The sequence below is a fragment of the Struthio camelus genome, chromosome 15 (assembly GCF_040807025.1).
Source record: "Struthio camelus isolate bStrCam1 chromosome 15, bStrCam1.hap1, whole genome shotgun sequence".
Classification (NCBI taxonomy): Eukaryota; Metazoa; Chordata; class Aves; order Struthioniformes; family Struthionidae; genus Struthio; species Struthio camelus.
The window spans coordinates 6,918,292-6,923,937 of record NC_090956.1 but is presented as its reverse complement, the minus strand read 5'-3'; positions in this window follow the sequence as shown (position 1 = coordinate 6,923,937).

Below are 5,646 nucleotides of genomic sequence, written 5' to 3'. Positions count from 1 at the left end.
CGGCGTGCGGCGGAGCGGGCCGGCCCGGCGCGACGGCGGCCAGGAGGAGGAGGAGGAGGAGGAGGAGGAGGAGGAGGAGGCGGGCGGAGGGGCGGGCGGAGGCGGCGGCCGCCACCGCCCCCCTCGGGCCCGCCCAGCCCCGCCGGCGGCCCCGCACCTCGGCGCCCTTCGCAGGGCGGCGGCGGGGTTGAGATATGTTTTCTGTTATCTCCGAAGCGAAGCTTGTTTTCCGCGCCGTCCGCCACGCTGCCCGCACAGTCCGCGGGCCCGGCTCCCCCCTCCGGGCCCGGCGAGGCAACAGCACGCTCTGCTCCGAGCGTTGCTGCGGGGCGAGTGAAAACACCATGTCACGCAACTTGGGGGGCTGGTGGTGGAGCTCCTCTGCACCCCTTCCTATCGACGGAGGTTGCCTTAGCGTGGAAAAAAAACCAAACCCAAACAAAAACCTCAAACGCAAATAAAAAGGGCTTCTGGTCACGCGCGTGGGTCACAGGCCCACGCGGCCGCGTCCCGAGGGAGGAAACGGCAGCTGTCCGGAGGCCGGCGGGCGAGGAAGGCTGACGGGCAGGAGCCACGGGGGGACGGGGCGCCCCGGCGGGAGCAGCTCGGCGGCACCACAGGCCGCAGAAAGCCCGGAAGGAGGCAGGAGGGAGACGCTCCCGCGGCCTAGGAAGAGAGCAAAGAAAAGGGAATCGCGCAGCGATCCCATTACGTACAAATTTGGGCTGCTTCCCCTACAGCAGTAAGAGTTGGCGCTTATTTTTGGCCTCTCGTCAAGTTACCCATCAGTTTTGGATCTGCCCCAGACGGCTTAAGCCACGGCTAAGGAAAGCTCAATGACCGTTAATTTATGCAATCACCCCCCAGCACCCACATCACAAAAAAATAACTCACCCGCTACGCTCTTGTTCAGCTGACAAAACCGCAGAAGATACAAGGTAACACTTTTTAAGAGCTGCCTATAAATTAGGTAAAAATAATTAATAATACATATTATATAATATATTAATAGCATTTGTATGACATGATATGGATAATATACATTAATATATAAATACCTTACAAATAATTCAGTGTGTTTCCATTTCATCAACAAGCCCTGGCCAATGTATTTACTTTATGGTAAGGATTATACATTTCATTATAAATGGCTTGCTGGGCATGTCAGCAACTTTTACATCTCCATTCACTTTATTATTAATGGTTTCCTGAACAGTAACGGCATAATAATGCACACAATGCAGCATGAATATTTGATGTGGCATCTATAGTCTCCCATTTATCATTTATAACAGGCTACAAAAACATTATAAAACATTTATTACAAATTTATAGATCACTTTATACTAAAACAAAGTTGTGTTATAAATACATTATTAATCCTTTATGCCATTTATAGGAATCCCTTGTAATAAGGCCTCAGCGTATGTTGCTGCACACCCCTAACAATAACAGAATGGTGGGGCAGGTAGGAAATACGGCTCAGTAAGCCTGCTCTTGAATATTGGGCATAGTCTGTAAAGGAAGGGATAAACATCTGCACTCAGAATTAATCAGACTACCAAGGGAACAATCTGAAGAAATGCTAGATCAACTCAAACTTGTCTTTTCCCCTTGAAAAAAACATGCATTAAAAGGTGCTTTTTTTCTTGCACGTGTTGGAAACTTTCACCACAGGTGTGATGTAACAGAGCTCACCTATCCCAGTCCATTTTCACACAACCTTTTAATTAGATTGATAAAACTTGCAGAGTTTCTAAAAGCCAACTGGCTAATGACAGGCAAATAGACAGCCCTTTCCATCCTCTGTCATCAGGTAACTTAAGGAAGAGGCCCTCATGAGAAATAAAGAAGATGCGCTTGGTTTAGAAAATGCATTTGTGGGGTTTAAGTCACTAAGACTGTTTTGTCTGGCAGCATGCATCCCACTACAGTGCTTGCAATCTAAATAGTGCAGCATTGGGAAATGAAGGAAGAACGATGTTTAGAAATTGAGTTGTTGCCAAACAGTAGTAGTAAAAGTAGTGAAAAATCAGCTTCTGAGTCTAGCTTTGACGCATCTGTAGTTACCCCTTTCAGATTTAATGGCCAAGATAGGGCACAGCACAGAGAAACATATTTAGTTGTTTAGAAAAAAATATATTTGTTTAACATGACAATCTGTATTCCAACAAACCTGGCTTAACGAGTCAGTGTGGTTAGTCCCTTCTCATTTCCTTGCACTTTGGGAAGGGGCAACAGGGGCTGCGTGGCAGGGAACAGATCCACAGAGCAGAAAGCCAGGATGGACTACAAAGAGCAGCTGCTATTTTCTGTATATCACAGACCACTACGTTTCACCTCATTCCTCCCTGTATCAAGCCCAGTCATTTGTGTTTGACCAAGACAACTGTATCAGAAAGGCATCCAGGCTTGCAGACACCAGAAGACAAATCTACTAGAGGCTGACTCCATGCTGTGCTTCCCAAAAGAGGGTTAGGTCGGAGACACAGCTTTTGGTATACCACAAGACTCGGGTCCACATTATAAACTAAGGTGATTAGAATAATGTTGCTGAATGAGTTAGCTAATACAGTCATAGTATTACTAGTGGCCCAGTAATGGCTTTTCAGAATACAGGCATCAGCGACTTGTGCAGTGTTCTTAGTTGGTGATTAAGGAGAGCTCGGCGGGAGTTAATAGCTATGATGAGCCTTTAATGCACGAACAGGTAAACTAACAAGCATTAGGGGAAGGAACTGGGGAGAGAGGGAGGCAGAGCTATCTGTGCAGCAGCTTACCCATTACCGACAACTGTTGTTCTCCCAAGATGTTCCTGGTGGGATGATGCTTGCGAACCTTGGATCATATTTTTCTCTTTTACATCTTTCCCTTGGAGGAGTCTTGTATGTCCATATGCCTGTTTTCAGCATCTTGCCTCCACTCACTTTGCTTCTCCCTGCACTATGGGGCTTTCCCACCTGTGGCATATTGCAGACACATGGAGCAGAGCATGTCCTGTGAGTGCAGTGCCTACTTGCCTAGATCCCTTCCTGAGACACGTTCAGAAGCTTACTGGAGAATGAGGAGAACAGCAGGCCACAGACGTGAAGTGATATAGTCTCCTATATTTACACTTTCCCTTTTCTTTCTCTCCTGCAGGCCCTCTCAGCTCTCCTTCTAGATACTGATCTGTAGTGCAGAAATGTTGAGTGTTTTCTGAAGGCTGCTCTTAATAGTATGGATCACAACTGCCATTACCTCTTAAATTTGTCCTGGTTCCCATATGCATATTATTGTTAGTAGAGAAAACTTAAGCAAATGACTAGGACCACCTTAAAAGGCCAAAGAAAAATAAACCCATTTTTGTTAATTTGACAAGAGAAAGGGGAAGGGATGATTCCTTACATTTGAAAGTGTGGGGCCTTATGAAACTGAGACTCAAGTAATGCAGTTTCTGCATAAGAGTGAGGGAGTGAACCATCAGAGAGAAAAATCATGTCTTTGATCAACTGATTTCCCAACAATAGTTAAAACTGAGCTACTTCATATTTTTGCTGAAGGCTGTACACAAGGCTGTTTGCTCCCAACAATAGGAAGCGTGTTTTGTAGCCAAGAGCTCTCATACATGCCAATGGCTTGTATTAAATTGAGGGATTCAAAACAAGAAGGAAAAATTATGTGCGTCTCATCAGTAACATGCCTCATCAACTCTCTGTTCCCAGGAGGCAGCCAGGCTGACTCCACAGACACTGAAAGGCCCACGTCAGAGAAAGGAAAGCCCCAACAATTTAACAGCTACTCACACAGAAATGCTTTTGCATGATGTCAGCCTCTCCTCTGCCTGGCTGCCATCTGACCAGCAGAGTAGCAGGAGAAAGTTAGAACAAAATTCAGGTTTGAACATGAATTCCCACCGAAAGAAGAAGAAAGTGAAATGTGAAGTTACAGAAAGAAGCGCTTTTGTAAGCCTGTCCATGATACCCACCTCACAGAAGCTCATCAGTAGTAAATCAATTATCCTAAAATCTTGAAGGACCAAGAAAGGTAAGCATCAGAGCAAAGTGTGTCCTGTCACTTGGGTATAACACAATGCCTGATCACAACAGAAACAAATCTCTGTCCCTCCTGCCTGTTGGTGAGACTGTCTCTTCAGCCGTGAGGTGCGGGACGGGCTAGAGGTCAATGTCATCCACTTATTGCTAGCCTACAAAGATGGGAGACCGCTCAAGTCCTGCATCCTATGGAGCAGGTGAGCATGAAAAATGAAAAGGCCATAAACAACTGCTTTGTGGGTCTCCAGAGAACTTCAGAGAGCTAAAAGCAGCACACCAAGGAGACCCAGGGAAAGCGTTTGTTTCAGAAGGTGACCTCCACACCTCTTCAGATAAAGCTGAAACAGGCCAAGTGGCGATCTTCGCTCTGCTGTGGCAGAATGCACCCTCCATTCCTCAGGGAGCCAGAAACTTCACTGCTGCTATCAGAAAGCGAAAGTGAAGGTGCATTTTGCTGATCAAAACCTGTTTAGTTCATCAGATTGGGTGAGGTGACCTGTATCTATCATGGCATCACCATGGGAGCAGGACACACCCCAGAGCTGGAGCTCGCTTGGCTGCTTTGAAACCCTGCATCTTATCAGCAGAGCAGAGTTTAAAGCCTGGAAACGGCTAATATTTGTTAGTGATTAACCATAATAATGTTCTAAAGCAAAAAAGCATTTTGCCTCTTCCAGATTCATTGTGGACGTGAAAAAATTAAAATTCTTTTTCCTGCTGATACGGGTAAACAAGTTTTTAATCCTTATTTCACTGGAACACAAAGCCACTTGCTCAGCATTCGTCATAAAGCCAAACCCTGAAATCCAAGCGGATCTCTACCAGGAAGAGAGGTAGTAACCTGAGGTAAGAGCTGGCCTGAGATAAAATCCCTGAAATAAAATAACCTTAAAGCCCAGGACTTTCCACTTTGGCACCCAATTCACACGAAAAACTACACATTGCCTCTCTTTCACTTAGATCAAACCTCAAGCACTACATGCTTTGTTTGGGGGAGGAGGGGTCCTGTGACACAAGCAGGACCAGACATGCTGTAGGAAGTCTGTAATACTGCAAAAATTCAAACCCTCTGTCTCCAGTTCTGGCCAAGCACCACAACCAGTGCCTGGTCCTTGCTCTCCAAAGCCACTGGGACCCAGGTCTAGCCACACTGCTGCCTGGGTGGCTGCCACGCGTGCTGAAAAGGGAAGCAGCCTGGTGCTGTGGCACTGCAAGCCATGCAATAAGAGTCGCGGTACACAGGGTTCAACGTGCCCTACTTACCCTGTGTAGTGTCATCAGAGGTCTTGCTCCGCTCTAAAGATATTCCAATAAACCCTGGAGAGCAAAACCATACATATCCCTTTAAATTTTAAATCTCATTATTAGTTAAAAAAAAAAAAAAAAGAGAGAGAAAGAGAGAGGGAGAGGGAGGTGATTTTATTACTTTTATGGTATGTTTTCCATTATTTGCATAACTGTTTAATGCTAATAAGACAATTAGCAATTCTTACAGCTTAATAATTACCCAGCAATGACTGGCCTATTGTAGCTTAATTAATTTTTTAATTGTTGCTGGGGGTCTTGATGTTCTTCTGCCCAATATCTTTTTGTGTTAGAGATGCTGTTCACG